The following is a 16405-nucleotide window of genomic DNA, read 5'->3' as shown; positions in this document are numbered from 1 at the left end:
CTGTCTGCACCTTATTGTGTCTCATTGGAAAGACTTATCGGTGTTCTCTGGCAGCACGATATTCCCTTTTCTTTTTCCCTTACAATACTTTACCAAAATAATGAGAATAATGACCTGAATCCTAAGAAAACCAACACGTGGCTCGTCGTCAAAAGTGTAGAAAAGGAATAAACATAGAGGGCAACTGAAAGCAAACGCCAAAAGCAGTAATCTCTAATCAAATTGAAAGAGTTATATCCATGGAGATACACAGTTTGCTCTTAACCCATTCAGTACCATGACGCGTTTCCATATTCATTCTGCTTACTATTTGGTGATTTTATGCAGCTTCAAAAACTCATGTGGGGGATTAAAATAGTAAAGACTGTGGCTGTTAATCTTCTGACCTCCATTGACCCTTCGTAATGTAAATGAGATGGTCTAATCGTATTTAAATCTCATGATAAAGATATGTCCCAGTTTTGAAGGGGTTAATAATATCGTGAAGTGCTTTCTTGATACCTTTTTTTTCCTTTGCCGTAATCTTGCGATGCTGAATAAAGGACTAATTGTAGGAATATTTTGCGTTTCACGAGGCACGGTAGGGAGTTCCATTAGAACCCAGCGCCTCCTTCATACCGCCTCGCCCTGCACTGTAATTACTGTATACGCTAAGGGAGCGTTGGTAGCGCTTACTGCCGCCGACACACTCGCGTCAAGGAGGTACTGGCGGCCCTAGAGAGGCTGAGGCATAATGAGCGTGAGTGTGGCGGCCTCGTGATGGCTCTTAGGTGAGCGTGTTCCGAGCATCAGCCACCTCCAGCGGGATAATTAAAGGGAAAATCCGCAACGGGGGAACCTTTGCAGTAGTTCACAGGGTACTTTTCATTTTAAAACTAGGAATAAGGAAGCCGTCATCTGTTTGGTGAAGTAAAGGTAAACTCTGGAACTCTCTGCCTGTGTCTGTATTTGACTTCATTTAAAGGTATCAAAACCTTTTCTTTAGACTCTGTGAGGGGATTGGCGACTGAGTGGGCCTCTATTTATTTTTTTTTATTTATTTTTTGCCCTTGACCAGTCTTTCCCTCTTACATAAAAAAAAGAGCGTAACTGAAAGCCTCGGCGTTAAATGGAAAGGCGGAAAATGTCAGCCAATCAGCCGTGACTGTGGCGTGATCCTTTTTTGATGAAAGAGCAAACTAGATGCCAGCGCCGTGAAACCCTTGATGTTCGCCGCACAGTTCACTTCCCTTCTCGCACACATCACCATGCATCGCTTAGTAGTTTGAAAAATGTCCCCTCTCACCTGTGAGACTGTGCAAGGAACGTCATAAGTGCACGTGGCTGGACCTTTAGTGCCATGCTAGTGCAACAGTTGAACGTGCTGCTGAGTGAGGCGGAAGTCATTGGTGCAGACGTCACTAGAGAGTGTCCGTGTTGCTAAGCTATTGTTCTGGATTCATTGGAGCTCCCGCATAGTGTACCACGGAGAGAGAGAGAGAGAGAGAGAGAGAGAGAGAGAGAGAGAGAGAGAGAGATTTTGTTAAGTCTTCCTCTAGCTTAAATGTTTTCCCTCTTGATACACTTTCCGTTTTCTTTGAATAGCTTTATTACGAGTCCAGAAAACGTATCATCCAATATTAATAGCAGACGTTGAAAATTAGGGGCAGCAGTGGCGACTGTAATTAGGTATCATGAAAATAGCTTTCTGGTACCAACAACTGATAAGCCTCACATTTAGCACGAGGTCTCTAATGACAGCTGGTGTCCCTCCACTGTGTCGTGAATGTTCTGAGGTCAATAATTTAAGTATATCCACTATGAGCCAATGAGATGTTAGCAGAGTGGCGACAAAGATGGGAAAAAACTCACTGTGAAAAATTATGGTACATTTTGGAGCTTCACAATCTCTGAATAGTGCGGCATAATGCTTGCTTCGTATTTAAACCATATTCATTTAGCTCAGTGGATAAAAAAAAGATATTATGATTATAGATAATTAAGTGTTTAAAAAGAAATTCTTTTTACTTTACCGAGTAGCCCTTCCTACCTCACTCTTTACAGGTGGGTGTAATCGCTGTCATTACTTACCTGAATGAAAAGTTTTGTCTCAATTACGCTCCAGGAAGGGAAAAACTCTCTCTCTCTCTCTCTCTCTCTCTCTCTCTCTCTCTCTCTCTCTATAGCTCGTGACCACTACCTGTTATCTTATACCACTGCTGCACACTCTCACCATAACATGTAGACACACATTTGGTTTTCCTTTCAATTTTCAACTCCGATTGTAGTTTTTTTCGCATTTATTTCTATTTGTGTTGCATTTTCATTTATATCGACAGTAACTCCTAAATTTCAAGCCCGAAAGTGTTATATCTTTGTTTTATTTCTAGTTATATTGCATTTACATGTATAACGCCAGTCACTCGTAAATTGTGCACGTTCTTGTCAAAAAAAAAAAAAAGCCAAAAACGTTTTCTGTTCTCAGGTAGCAAAATAAACGGAGAATCTATTGTATCCAGCGAGTTTCAGGGTCAGGGGATCGTACAGCCTGATCTATATTAATTTTTCCAGCCTCTTATAATCCTCAAGTCAGGTGTCCTTCCTGCATGCATTCCAACTTTTCCATTTCTTATTTTGCTTGCTTTTATGCTATCCAAGGAGACACACACATCCCGCAGTCTTTTAAGGGAATATTGCAGTGGAAAGCGTTGCGTTTGCTGAAAATGTGTTTATCCGGAGGGATTGGAAGGAAGAGGTTTCGTTCCTTGCATAATAAAAAAAAGAATTTGAGCAAGTAAGAAAGATGCATACCAAAAATGGAAAGACAAGACAAGGCTTAAACAGATTATGTTGGCTTTAAACACACACACACAGAGAGAGAGAGAGAGAGAGAGAGAGAGAGAGAGAGAGAGAGAGAGAGAGAGAGAGAGAGAGAGAGAGATGTCATACAATAAAACTAAAGAAAAATAGGTTTGGAGCTGCTCGTAAGGAATTAAAATGGATGTTCCTTTCTTTTTACGTCTGGAAAGGTAGAGAGGAAGGAAGTTGAATGGCAAAGGTCACAGAAAATGGTGCAGGAATGAAGATGTGTGTGTGTGTGTGTGTGTGTGTGTGTGTGTGTGTGTGTGTGTGTGTGTGTTTGGAGACCACTCTGTATTCTTTCTCCCATTCACCTAAGCCTCCATCGATTTGAATTGAGTCTATAAACCTTGGGAAGTGTCTTGGAACTAATTTCTTTTTGCTTTTTCGCTTGTTTAGAGGGAGAAAAGTTACACACACACACACACACACACACACACACACACACACACACACACACACACACACACACACACACACACCGCGTAGTGTAGTGGTTAGCACGCTCGACTCACAATCGAGAGGACCGGGTTCGAGTCCCGGTAAGCGGCGAGGCAAATGGGCAATTCTCTTAATGTGTGTCCCCTGTTCACCTAGCAGTAAATAGGTACGGGATGTAACTCGAGGGGTTCCCGGTGTGTGTTGTGTGTTGATGTGGTCTCAGTCCTACTCGAAGATGGGTGTATGACCTCTGAGCTCGCTCCGTAATGGGAAAGACTGGCTGGGTGACCAGAAGGCGACCGAGAGGTGAATTACACACACACACACACACACACACACACACACACACACACACACACACACACACACACACACACACACACACACACACACACACACACAGGGAGTCGGTGGCATAGTGGATAAGGTGGTGAGCGTGGGATCGGGCAGACGTCCACGCGTAGGTTCGAATCCCACCACGTATAGCCTTAAAACACTTTGCCATTTGTCGAGTGGTTTAAAGTTACCTACATGTCACCATGATACCCAGGTTCTAGGTGGTTACACTCAAGATGAGCTTGGGTGGTGATATGGCCCCTAATATGGGTACCAGTATAAATAAAATTGCCTGCGCCACTAATGGGCGGAGCTGAACAGCGCACAATAGTAGAACCTCCTCAGAATTAAACAGTGTCCCTTGTCGAATGAAGAAAAAAAAAAGAATATAGTAGTCTACCCACGAACAGCACACATTTTCTTCTTTTTCAAGGCCTTGAAAACGTTCTTATAAATTTGTTATTACGTACCTTCGCTTTATCGCTTTGGATTTTTGTATCTGTGTTGCACTGGAATATCAAAGCCAAGGAAGGTAAAATTATTGTCTGTGTATTCTTGTTTCCTCTTCAAAAAAATGTAACAGACAAAAAAAATTCCCAATGTTGCTTTGAATTTTGAAGTCTATATCATGTTTGTTTCTTTTTATTTTCACTTTTTGTCTTGCACTGGAATATCAAAGCATAGGACGGTAAAACTTGTCTGTGTGTGTTGTGTGTTCTTGTTTCCTCTTAAAAAAAAAAATTAGTGAACAAAAATTTCGGAATGTCACTTTGAATTTGGAAGTTGGGAATCCGATACTAAACTTCCAAATATGTGACATGATGAAACTTTTTTTTTCACTATTTTTCTTATTAAATCATTTTCTCTGTGTGTTCTTGTTTCCTCTAAAAAAAAATGTAATCGACAAAAAAAATCGGAATGTTACTTGGAATTTTGATGTTGAGACTGTAATACTAAACATCCAAATAAATGACGTGGTGAAGTTTTTCGTTTATATCATTTTTTTTTTCTCTGACTTTATTTTCATTTTTTTTATTTTTTTATTTATTTATTTATTTTATTATTTTTTTTGCATCAAAATATCAAAGCAAAAGAGATTAAACTTTTGTCTGTGTGTTCCTGTGTTTTCCCTAAAAATAGTGTAATAGACAAAAAAATCGTAATATTACTCAGAAATTTGAAGTTGGGATTATAAAACTAAACTTCCAAATAAGTGATGAGGTGAAGTTTTTTTTTTATATCAAGTTTATTTATTTATTGATTTTCTTAATTTTTCTTGTACCGGAATATCAAAGCCATATGGAGTAAACTATCGTCTCTGTGTGTTCTTTCAAATACGTGACGTTAAAGTTTTTGGTTTGCATCATGTTTTTTCTTTTATTTTCACTATTTTTCTTGTACCGGAATATCAAAGCCATGGGGAGTAAACTTTTGTCTCTGTGTTTTTCTGTATTTCTTCTAAAAATAATATGTGATAGACAAAAAAGATTCGAATGGTACTTAGAATTTTGAAGTTATAGGAATCTAATACTAAATTCCAAATAAGAGACGTGATTATATGTTTATTTTTCTTTTACTTTCATTATTTTTCATGTTATAGATTGCGTAGTTGAGTCTTAACCATTTATCTTCCCTTTCTTTTCCCTCTCACAATACTATGCGCAATTTAACGGTCATTAGTACATGTTTTTTTTTTTCACCACTAGAAAAAGTTAAATTAAATTGCCGCGGAGATAAATGAAGTGAGAGTAAAGAGGAACCAACATATATATACATTCTATAGGTCTCTCTTAAAGCATTATCTCGTAGCTTGTCTCCATTTCATGTGAAGGGAAAAGGAAAATCCAGTGTTTAACTCCCTGCAGTACTGGGACACATTTTTATTTATAGGTTTCTGAACGATAAGACCATTTTATTGACATTAGGTGGGGTCTGTGGAAGTCAAAATATCAATAGCCACAGTCTTCACTATCTTAATCCACCACATGAGTTTCTGAAGCTGTGGAAAATCACCAAATAATAACGGCAAGTAATAGGGAAGAGGTTAACTCCTTCAGTACTGGGACACGTTTTTACCTTGAGATTTGTGTACGATTAGACCATTTTATTGACATTAGGAACAGTCTGTGGAGGTCAAAAGATTAATTACCACAGTTTTCACTATCTTAATCCCCTACATGAGTTTCTGAAGCTGTATAAAATCACCAAAATAGTAAGCAGAATGAATATGGAAACGTTTCCTGATACTGAAGGAGTTAATGTGGGATGATCTGTATGCTTCGAGAAAGTGTTCAGTTTTTCTTGTATACCTAAGTGAAATAAGCTGGAGTAACGAGAGGTAGGCACGTCAGCTCCTCACCTGTGCTCACCCATTGTATGTTTTAACTTGATATGAGCTCTCAATAAGGAAGTAACTCTGCTCCAAACACTCATTCAAACAGGCACGCATTCTCTCTCTCTCTCTCTCTCTCTCTCTCTCTCTCTCTCTCTCTCTCTCTCTCTCTCTCTATCTATATTACCTATCTCTCTCACTTTTTCCTTCATCGCTCTCCCCTCCTCTCCAGTGTTTCAGATCCTCTTTCCTGTGGAGAGTCTCAGCCACCAAACTGAAGCACCGATAATCCAATTTTAGGTCGAGTATCGTAGGAATATGTAGTCGTCACAAAATAGTCTAAAACCCGAACCTGCCTTGTGACACTCATATGAAAGTCTAGTCACAGGGAAACATATTAGATTAATCCTAGTGATAAGTGTGGCATCATGTGAATGGAAGGAAAACATGGATATCTTGTACTGTAAAAGTGATGTTACTGTGTTTTCGTTTATTCTTAAGCCTTTTAGTACTGGACGCATTTTTATCATAAGTTTTAGGTATGATTAGACGATTTTAATTACATTAGGAAGGGTCTATGGAGGTCAGAAGATTAATGGCCTGAGTCTTCACTATTTTAATCCTGAAGCTGTATAAAATCACCAAATAGTAAGCAGAATGAAATGAAAGCATGTCAAAGACTGAAGAGGTTAACCAGATCTTAACTCAATTTTCATGCTTTTCATTACAAATTTTCCTTTTAACATTTGATTCTTTGAGATATGCTAAGAAATACAGTTGTCGTACATATTTAAAACTTCTTAACTTGAACCAACCTAAACTAATTGAACAGAGAAGGAATAAGTCATACTAAAACATAATTACCATGGTGTTATAGCAGTCCAGTATCAGTAAAGCTTCTGGACACAGGAAATCTCTCTCTCTATGCATCATTCGTTAGCAGCAGTGCACAAATAAACTGGAAGAGAGATACATGGAATACGTAATAGATACTAGAATGGTGAAGCGAGGATTATAAGATTTCCTCGGTGGCATTGGAAATCCACGTTATAATTCCCCTTGCTGAACCACTTTTCGTTAAATTCTCACGAAAATAAAGAAGTGTGGAGCTTTAACCCTCTCACTTCCAGCATCCTCTTCCTCCTCATCCCTTCCCTGCTCAACTTAGCCTTTTAGATGGACCTCCTTCGCTGCCTGCCCAGGAAAATATCATGCCTTGAGCTGTTTGCATCCCCAGAGTGCTCGTGGGCCCTGTGTGGGTGTGGGGGCCAGCACTCCATTGGGTCGCTGGCTGGTTAAATCCGGCGTTCCTCCCTGATGGTCGATGGCCCTTTTCTTGGTTGGTAAAGATTGGGTCTCTCTCTCTCTCTCTCTCTCTCTCTCGCTCTCGCTCTCGCTCTCGCTCTCGGTCTCGGTCTCAGTCTTTCGTTCTTGTTCTCACTACTAACAACAGGAGCAAAGAACAACGTCGTAAACACACAATATACACACAGGTAAATTCATACGTCGCGCACACACACACACACACACACACACACACACACACACACACACACACACACACACACACACACACACACACACACACACACACACACGGGCATTCCCTAATGAGCTGAGACTACAAGGATAATAGGAACTAATCACAGGAAAAGGAGAGGCAGGAGGAAGGAGAGAAGGAGAGGAGGGTGGAGGGAGGAGGGAGGAGGGAGGGAGAGAAAGGGATAGCAGGAGTGGGAAAGTGAAATTCGTATTGCAATATCCTTAACTTTCCTTCACGCAGGACTCGCGCAGGACTCCAGGAAGGAAGCAATAAGGCTGTAATTTCCCCTTCAGAGGGCTCTCATTGCCATTCATGGGCCTGTGGTCGCGGCAGTTTTGCTTCATTAGATCTTTATAAGCAAACTTTTGTCTTAATTCATTCTGTGTCTTTTTCATTCGTATCTTTTCTCAAAACTTCGTGCATTATCAGATTCCACAAACGACGTAAATGGGGAAGGTGTGGATGGTAGGAAGGTGGAAGCGTCCTGTTTCAATTATTCACAGGCCTTTTGCAGAACTAATATGGTCTAATGAGTGAGGTGGTTCTTTGAAAGTCCTCTTGTGATTTCGCATTGGTGCCTCTAATTTGTGATGCGGCCCACGTTGACTTGAAAGACGCCTTCATCATGCTCACTATTCACTACTTTTTTTTCTCTCTCTCTCCTCTCCACGTACTGCCGCGGGATTTGCTGGTACGTGATGCGTGTCATCAGATAAATTCATGTATATGTATTATTTTATAGCCTTGATACAGGACACCGCTCATTACTAGTGAATACAAATGCTTGGTGTTCGAATTACTTCTATTGTATGTATACCAAAAATGTTCCCCTACCATTGTGTGAAGGGAAGTGTTAACGGATTTCTCTTCCTGGATTTATTATTAGAAATTGAATCTGTAAGCCAGATCTTTCCACCAATTCTTACAAAACAGGTTGAATCGTAAGGCAAACCTCGGCGATTTTATAGAGGGTCCTTATCTATTTTCTATGGTAGTCTACTTATATTTAGGACTGGAACTCATTCAAATAGCTCCTTTAAAACAGCGGTGTAGTCAAAAGCTATTGTGTTTATTAAGTCTTCTCCTTTAACCGGTTATCGCCACTCCCTCTCACTTCGCTGCATTGTTCCCTCGCGGTCTTCCTTAGTCATTGCCATGGTTACTGTTCTTAAAAATTTGATAACTGCATTCCTCCTCCTCTTGCATGGCCTCACTGCTCTCTTTTCCTTAGTCCGCATCAAATTACCAATAGTTTCACACCTGCATTCATTTCACCGCTTGACTTTGGAGCATTCTTCCTCTGTCGTCATTTTTTTTTTTTTTTTTACTTCACAAAAATTATTTTAAAAAGATACCATTTTGAGAAGGTAATTTTCTTGTAACTTAACGTAACCTACTATTTATTTGTCCCTCATCTTGACTGAATTTGTTATTTTCACTCATAATATGTGAAGAGATTAGTTTATTTTCGTGATAGCGAGTCTGAACAGGTTTTAAATTAGTGGAGTCAAGAAGCGCGGACCTTTTCAGCTTATATATCTTATCTACATGGAACTTGTTTGCCTTACTCTTACATTTACTCTCATTTGAAAACGCATTTGTATCTCAATAAATAAACGTAATCTCATAGAAACTCACGTCGTGTTATCTTGACTGGAGTATCTCAGCTTGCTTTCTGGCCCCATTCCTGCCTCGTTACACTTGTTGCTGCCTCTGCTTCTGTTGCTTCTGCTCTCGGCATCCCGGTGAACGTTTCCAGTCTTTTCATTCTCGATATGATATATTCTGCCTGGGTTTTCTTTCCCCTAATGGCAGTTCACCCCACGCTTATTATTCGATTTTTTTCCTCTTCTGTGTCTCCCTCGTCTCATGTTTCTCGTCTTCAGTTTGTCATAACGCTAGCGGTCTCACTACAACTATTACGTTATTTTTTTATTTTGCAGGGATTACGTAATTGTTTTGTTCATGTTTTTTTCTTGCCTGAAGTATACTCAGTCTTTAACATCCTTCCCTGTACTTAATGTATATCTGTAGGTTCTTTACACTTTTTGCCCTTTCAATAGAGAGATGCATTTTTACCATGACTTTTGGGTACGAGTAGACGATTTTATTTATATTAGGGAGAGTTTACGGAGGTCAAACTATTAATAGCCACAGTCTTCACTATTTTAATCCCCGCATATATTTCTGAAGCTGAAGCTGAAGCCAAACAGTAACCAGAATGAACACGAAAAAGCGGGATGGTAATGAAGTGGTTAAATGTCATCCTTTTGCTTTAAGTCATTAGGATGTCAATAGGAAGCTTTCTAGTCTGTCTGACCTATGAGTCTTAGATTAGTCACTTGTTTCAATAGATGATGCTTCATAAGAACATTTGTTTTTTGCATTTAAATTTTTCAAACATAATTTTCACTTTATCCTGAGAAATCTACTGTCATTCTCCCTTGTCTTGAATCCCATTTGCATTTCATACCTTTCAATTCGTAAAAGGTATATTTGATATCTGAAACACGTTTATCAGCTCTTTTCATAATAAATCAATCATATCCACGCGCGTCATATTGATATTACCAACTCCATACCATATAGTATTCAAATCCTGAATGGAATCTCGACTGCCGGCGCTATATAATCATCTTAATGCTTCGCCTTTAGACCATCAATCATTCTTACTTGCTTTTCCTGCAGGGTTAGATCAGCCTCCCTCAGCGCGCTTCATCCTTTACCTCAACTTAGATTCCACGCCTGTTTACGTTGAACCTCTTCACTATTTGTTTTCTTTTAAGTCTCTCTTTCCTTTAGATTGCATACGCTACCTCTTCCTCCCAGATAACCTTCCCAAACGGACATTCCACCAGCATGATTTCCCTCTAAGGTTATTTCCCTCAGGCAAGTTAGGTGGAATAAGTTAAACTGGACTGGTAAAAAAGTATCTTGGTGAAATATTCATGGTAGAATTTTTGTAGGTTGAGTTTATAAATCCACACACACACACACACACACACACACACACACACACACACACACACACACACACACACACACACACACACACACACACACACACACACACACACACACACACACACACACACGAAAAAAATTATAATGTATGATAGTGGTGTGTCAATTATCTGAGTCTGATAGTGATGGAAGAGGCGAGATTTGGGCTCACTTGAACGTATTATGAGGATAATAATAATAATGATGATGATGATGATGATGACAACTATGGTGGTGGCGGTGGTAGTGATGGAGTAATCTTATCAAATTCCACCACACTCGGTTCTCAGATTTCTCGTTAACACTTGAGCTAATCACCCGGGAAATATTAAGGCCACCGCTGAGACTACCACTCTAATTTCAATATCTCCACGTGAGCCCAAGGTCGACAAAAGTCACAAAGCCGCCAGAGACTCGCCAAGTAGTGAGGCAAGTTGGTGGTTAATTACACCGAACGTTTTGACTTTTGTACGTAGTTTCTTTTAACGTAACAACAGAATGAGTGAGTTACTGATTGTTTTGCTTCTTGTGTGTGTGTGTGTGTGTGTGTGTGTGTGTGTGTGTGTGTGTGTGTGTGTGTTTATGTAAGAGGGGAAAGCTGGCTAAGGGCAACATAAAACGAAAAAAAAAAAAAAAACAGGTCCGAGACTTAGCCAAAAAAAGGGATAAATGTTCTGAAACTCCCCTCTTTAATGTAGTCAAGTCATAAGAAGTTGGAATTACAGAAGCAGGGAGGGAGTTACAGAGTTTACCAGAGAAAAGGTATGAATGACTGAGAGTACTGGTTAACTTGCATTAGAGTTGGACAGAGTAGGTGTGAGAGGAAGAAAAAAAAGTCTTGTGTAGCGAGGCCCTGTGTGTGTGTGTGTGTGTGTGTGTGTGTGTGTGTGTGTGTGTGTGTGTGTGTGTGTGTAAGTCGTTTTTAGGGAAAAAATAATTGAACCCATTTTCAGCATTAATAAAAAGAAACAGTTTTCATGAATGGATTTCTTTTTTCAAGTGGCTAATCACGAATGTCAATGGTATTTCCCAAAATTAATACTAAACATTGTACTTTTATTTTCAAACACTTGAAATATTTTGTGTAAAACGAAATTCCCTCTTTAACATTTGGGCTAATTTGAAGCAAGATTTAGTATTAGAACCGTGAAAACCTTATGTTATGTATCCTCACATAATTAACTTTCCTCGCACAGTATCACAAACACGTAAACACGAGAGAAAAGAGGCTAGAAATATTCGCAACCGTCAGAAAACCTTAAGTCTAATTATTTACATTACTATTTGCATTCCTTCCCACTGAAAATCCATCCGGCAGTATGATGAAGGGAGCCTCAGCTAACACCGCCGCGCAGCCTTTCAGCCTCACTCGTCTCTCTCTAGGCTGGAATAATTGTATGTTTGCCCGTACACACTTCACTTCCCGGGAACCCTCTGTACTTTGCCTCACTCGTCCTTCAATGCCTTTTTCATCTCTTTCCACTTCACTTTTTTCTGCGTAGACACATCCCTGCACCCTCATTTTACGTCCTCGCCTCTCTCTCTCTCTCTCTCTCTCTCTCTCTCTCTCTCTCTCTCTCTCTCTCTCTCTCTCTCTCTCTCTCTCTCGGTCTCGGTCTCGGTCTCTCGTCGTAACTCAGCTTCATGACTAATCGCTTCTGCCACTTCGTTGAAATTTTAATGTCCTACAATTAGTCAAAGGTCCAGCCAAGCAAACACAGTGCAGTTTCAACCCACACAATTATATATAGATAAAATACACGAAACTTTTCTTACCTTGCTTTTTTCGTTTTCAGTTACTTGTTGTTTCCTTTATATTTTTACCTATATAGAATGCACATAACTTTTTCTCATTGTTGAATGGAGAATAGTCTGGGAAATTGTTGCATTAAAGAACTTGATAGAAGTGGCTGGAGAATGTGGTGAAATATATTTTTGCGCATATGAAAATTCCGGGCATTCTGACTTTCCATAGAAGAGGAGGAACAGAAATTGGATATTCGTAATGGCCTTTGCGGTAACTGTTAAAGTGTGGCAGTGGAGCAGCGTTGTGGCGAGCGTGTGGTGTTCACTGAGCCAATGAGGAGAGAACCGCCGGTAATAAAATGTTGGGTGTACATTATGGTAATCTGTCCTTTAGTAAGATTATGCGTGAAAACACTTGAAGGGGAGTGTGTGCCGGAGGGTGAACGATGCCTCGGGAAGGGAGTATTGGGGCGATGAAAGGTTTCCGTGATGACGGTAAAAGCTCTTAACGCCATTAAAGTTGCTTTATTAAGATGGAATAAAAGTTTGTATGGAAATCTTTGAGAAAATCCTTGATGTGTTTTATGTGAGGAGGAGGGAACCCGAGTGTTGCTATCATCTTATACAAAAATATATGGAAATATAAACCTGAGAACCAAAAAAAGATATTTGATCTGAGACGATGTTTGTGTATACTAAGAATTTGCGGTAAGATGATACATCAGTTTCCCGGTTCAGGCAGACAGATGCACCACCAACAGCATCGGTCTGCATACACATGTGCTGAAATACTCCTTCATTAATATTCATGGTGCACTCCCTCATTCACGCTGCGGGGCACACCCTGAAGGCTGGTATTGACAAAAGAACGCGGGGCCGGCCCGGCTGGCCTCGCCGAGTAACGGTCTCCTTTAAGAGCGATGCGGAATGTTCAACAGACGCGCGGTGTACCTTTGTTCCTGGTAACGAACTGTAAAAAGTAACATAAAAGAATTTCTCGTTTCAAATGTATATTGCGTAGAGTGCGTACAGCGTAATGCACTCTGCCTTCGTACATTTATCCCACCTGCTCATACAAAAGAATGCATTGGTAAACAAAATGTCCTCGCGAGAGAATTTGTGGAAAAAGGAAAGTTCACTGAGCCATCCATCATCGGGTCTGGAAAGTGTCGTGGGTGTTGCAGAACGGGTGCCTGGTTATCGTGGCATGGTGCCGCAGGGTCGAGGGGGCGGCGTGGTGGTGAGGCTTTTTCGTGTTCAATTTGAAAATATTCCAGCAATCTTGTCGATGTTTCCCAAGATCACAAATACAAAACATCCATTCTCACCCTCCACCGCCCACAGGTTGATCAGCATGCGAGGCACAGTAGGGCGAGGCGTCAGGGGCTTCGCGTAAGACGCTTTGTCTGGCGAAATAAGGTCGCTGAAAGCCCTCTAAAATTCTTTCTCTCTTCTTGCCTTAGGTGGCGGCGACACGGTGTCTGGGGCCACCAAGTTTCCCGCTCGTGCTGCCGTCAACACTGTTGGGAAATCGATCATGTTAAGGGAGCGGGGATTCTTTTTGGGTGCAATGATTACATCAGCGAAGGCGTCATCAGCTCTCTTTGGGGAAGGAAAATGTTGGCCATAGGAAGTGTGATGGACGTGGACAGCGGACTGGGAACAGGGAAAGGTTGTGGCGGAGGAAATGTATTGCTCTGTGTTACCTGGCGGTCTTAAGGAGTGCTCGGGATTCCACCGCCAAAGATAGACACCAAGTTTTGACCTTTGATGTGTGTGTGTGTGTGTGTTTCACTGTTTGATCTGCTGCAGTCTCTGACGAGACAGCCAGACGTTACCCTACGGAACGAGCTCAGAGCTCATTAATTCCGATCATCTGACGTTGAGGGTCTGTTCTCCCCGTCTGTGTCCGTTTTCCGAGAGTTATATTATTTATCCTGGCATTGTTTTCCCTTATAGGTTTTGAAGTAGTGTATCAAGGTTCTTCCGTCTTTGCCTTCCTCATCCCGTCTTCTCTTAATCTTGCCTGTGAGATGTAGCTGCTCTACTGCTCTACTTCCTTTTTAGCATGTGGGCTGAAAATTTAAAGTCTCCCTCAAACCTGTTTCTTGAGTCCCCATGCTGAGTTTGCCATCTCTGATTATTGCTCGTTAGCTCTTGTTTTCCATGGTATTTTCAGTATCCTTCATAATGTGGAGACTTCTGGATGGCTGTGCTCTAAATACTTCTCTGGAATGCTGCCCGTTTTTCTGTCCTATACTTCTGTTATTACGTGCAAGTTTTATCCTCATATAAAGGGTTACATTACAATATCGGAATCAGTCTTGTGTGTGTATTAAAATGATGAAATCTTTCATTACAAGAGTTAGCAGAGTGGGTGTTTGATTGTTAATTAAAACGTGACGTGAAATGTTTATTAAGTTATGGTTCGGAATGCAATTTACTTTTTTTTTCATTAGAATATGAGAAAGCATTCGTTATCATCGACTCTAAGGATGGAAATGTTATTATATGGATTAATTCTCCTCTTTTTACTTATTATTCCACAACTCCTTATGTCTCTGTATTTTCAACTTCCTATGACTTGGACTTCATGACATTTATCCCTTTCTTCTGGCTAACTCTATCGGACCTCATTTTTTATTACCCTTAGCCAGTTGTTCATTGTTACATAAAAAATAACTCGCCTACACAAAAAAAAACTAATTAACTAACAAAAGTACAAGTGTTTCTAGCATAGCAGTGGAGGAACTAGCAGACGAGACATGTGTGATTTAACATCCTTTAGTATCCTATTCACTGCAGACCGCCAGACAGCAGCCCTCGTGTTGGCAATCCAGGACGACTGACTTAGAAGGAAGATTACCACCCGCCGCAGCTTGTAGGCAATCAATGACCGCCCGCCTCCCTTGCTGGCCTACATTCTACCACCGTCCTTGACTCACTCACTTAGCTGTCTTGCCTACGCCTCTCCCGCGCACCTCATCATTAATTCAGCAGGTGGATAGCTTGCTGGTTACGCTCCATCCTTGTTCACTCAAGGCTATATCATTGAAGGATCATTATTCTATTACCAGACGTTGTAAGTATCCGTCACAGAAATTGCTGTCGTCTGGTGTAATTTTAACCCATTCAGTATTGGGATGCATTTTTATCTTGTTTTGGGTGTGATTAGACGAATTTATTTCACTAAAGATCATTATTCTATTGCCAGACGTTGTAAGTATCCGTCACTGAGATTGCTGTCGTCTGGTGTGATTTTAACTCCTTAAGTACTGGAACGCATTTATACCCTGAGTTTTGGGTGTGATTAGGCGATTTTATTTACATCAGGAAGCGTTTATGGAGGTCAGAGGATTAATGGCCAGAGCCTTCACTCTCTTAATCCCCACGTAAGTTTCTGAGGATGTATAAAAAGAAAATATTAAGCAGAATAGATATGAAAAAATGTCCTGGTACTAAAAGGGTTAAAAGGCTGATTATTAAGAGGTATTTGTAGGTATCTCTCATGGAAGTGAAAATGAGTACTTGATTCTCATGCTATTAAGTTTGTAGTCTTGTTTTCTATGTGTTCCTGTTTATATAAGTAACATTTCTAAACTTTATTGTCTGTTTGCTTTTGTTTCATGGTATTGGATTAATAGGAACGTGTGTATAAGTATCATTTCTACTTCCCTGGTTTTTTTTTTTTTTTTTTTTATTCTCGTGTGTAAATATTCTCTTCTTAAATAGAATTAGTAATCTGAGACTGAAGGCAAAAAAAAAAAAAAAAAATCCGTCTTCATTTCTTAACTTTATTGTCAGTTTGCCTTTAGTTCTTGATATTGGAATTTGAACGTGTGTATGAATATCATTCGTGTTTTCTTGTTCTCTTATTCTCGTGTAAATACTTCGCCTTCTTAAATAGAAATAATAAACTGAATCTGAACTCTTTCCTTTTAGTTCGTGGTATTAGATTAAAAGGAACGTGTGTATAGAATCATTCGTACTTTCCTGGTTTTTTTTTTGTGTGTGTGTTTGTATGTGTGTGTGTAAATACTCTCTTCTTAACTAGAATTACTAAACTGAGACTGAACACACAAAAAAAAAAAAATCCCAGTCTTTGCCTTTAGTTCTTGGTATTGGAATTTGAACGTGTGTATCAATATCATTCATGTTTTCCTGTC

General features: G+C 40.1%; 1 long non-coding RNA gene across 1 annotated transcript in view; it reads left to right on the top strand.

The window, feature by feature from the left end:
- LOC123504328 overlaps nucleotides 1–15142 on the top strand; it is a 71260-nt gene extending 56118 nt beyond the window's left edge. The window contains exon 3 of the long non-coding RNA XR_006674818.1: nucleotides 15045–15142. This is a non-coding gene — a long non-coding RNA (uncharacterized LOC123504328). The remainder of the gene's footprint in view (nucleotides 1–15044) is intronic.
- Nucleotides 15143–16405: the final 1263 nt, after the last annotated feature.

This window comes from Portunus trituberculatus, chromosome 15 (assembly GCF_017591435.1).
Source record: "Portunus trituberculatus isolate SZX2019 chromosome 15, ASM1759143v1, whole genome shotgun sequence".
Lineage (NCBI taxonomy): Eukaryota > Metazoa > Arthropoda > Malacostraca > Decapoda > Portunidae > Portunus > Portunus trituberculatus.
Note: the sequence above shows the minus strand (reverse complement) of the source record. Positions and strands in the feature narration are given on the sequence as shown.